We start from the raw sequence: 1677 nt of genomic DNA, 5'->3' as shown, positions 1-1677 counted from the left end.
CTATATTTTCTTGTATATATTCTTGGAATATTGGTGCTATAAATTCTACATATGACAATTTTTTAGCAGATACAAAAACAACGATATAATTTAAGTGTAATATTTAGAATTCTAGTTGGAACAGTGAAACATTTCTCCGAAGTGATGCCGGCACTCGAGGATACAGGAGCTCCGTTACGTGACTCCGTGTATCTACGTATTATTCTTGAATTCATTAGCGTTTATTCAACATTCAAAATTTCGGGACCTTCATGCAAAGTCGCGTGATAATCGCTACGTGGATCGTTACTTCGCGTGCAATTGTGTAATTCCTGGTGTATTCGCGAATGTTGTATGCAACGATCTTGCAACGATTGTTAACTTACGCGCGCGCGCGCGCGTGTACGTATGTGTATGAAATAGCGAAGCTTCATTGTCAGTACCCTGAAGAGCTCAGTATGTCCTAACAATGGAGAAACTGTGACATGTTCCCGACATATTGTCGTTGATTTAACCGCAGTCGTGCCACGTTGACTTGCACGAGAGTGCCGCGTCGATGGAATCCTACGGAGCTAGCTGCTAGCTTGGGTAGTCCAAAGGGGGCAGGAGGTAAATATAAAATTGATTCTTACATATTAAATCATATATGAAAGCACCGCCTATTTTCGTCTAATCGAATCGTTTATTCAAATAATTCAGAAAAACGATCCGGAGATGGAATCGTACGAAACTAATAATTCGGATTCCTGAAAGGAGAAGGAGCCTAGGGGAGATCGAAACAATCTTACAGTTATTATCAAGCACTATTTTTCATGGCTCTTGATTAAAATAACCCTTTCTCCATTCCATTAATTCGAACTTGTTTTTTATTTTAATAATTAAAAAAAAAAATTGTAGAGAAAACAAAATAATATCTAATCTTTTGTAAAAGTCTATTTTTCTGAATCTTTTTCGAAAAGTGTATAATTAATTATTTTGATAAGTACCTGATTAAAAAATAAATAAAAAATTTGACATGCGTAAAAATTATTCTTTTAAATGTTAGCCATTTTGAGCATATCTTTAATTTGGATCTTATATTGGCGTGTTATAGAATAAATGTGGCTGATATTCCGCTGTTATGCATCAGTCAGTAATTAAGAAACTGTTGTTTTATATTAACAATAAAAGAACAAATCTATGGAAAAAATTGTATGAAGTATAATAACTTTATTGAGGTGCAAATAAAATACAGATTAACATGTCTGAATTTGAAAACAAGCGTGAGGATAAAATGTAATGTTAAATGAAACGTCAAAAGGTGCGGCGTCAACAAAACAGTTGCCAAAATGTCAAATTTTAACATTTTAAAACATAGCATACGATTTATAGATATGATACGCACAGAAAAAAAGAAAAACCTAGGATAAACAAGAAGTTAAGTAATAAATATAAGTAGTAGCTAGCAGTGCATCAGTATAAAGGGTTAATTTAAATTGTGACAGGGTTTTATATATGTATGTGATTTATGCACTACATCTACAATACTAAATACTAGTATAAAGGTTTTAAACAAATGTGACATTTCATAGATTCGTTATCTCAAAATGGATAACTTACAAGGGAACCTCGCGTTGTGTCAAATTCTGATTTTAATGAAACTTGGTACACTTTGAAATCACATAAATAGATGAATTTAGAAATTATCAGTTGGTGCTA

At 33.0% G+C, this 1677-nt stretch overlaps 1 protein-coding gene across 1 annotated transcript in view; it reads right to left on the bottom strand.

The window, feature by feature from the left end:
• LOC105455206 (midasin-like) overlaps nucleotides 1–1677 on the bottom strand; it is a 22469-nt gene that overhangs the window by 16708 nt on the left and 4084 nt on the right. The gene's annotated exons all lie outside the window — the stretch shown is intronic.

Source organism: Wasmannia auropunctata, unplaced genomic scaffold (assembly GCF_000956235.1).
Source record: "Wasmannia auropunctata unplaced genomic scaffold, wasmannia.A_1.0 LD335907.1, whole genome shotgun sequence".
NCBI lineage: Eukaryota > Metazoa > Arthropoda > Insecta > Hymenoptera > Formicidae > Wasmannia > Wasmannia auropunctata.
This window is presented reverse-complemented; position numbering and strand designations above follow the sequence as displayed.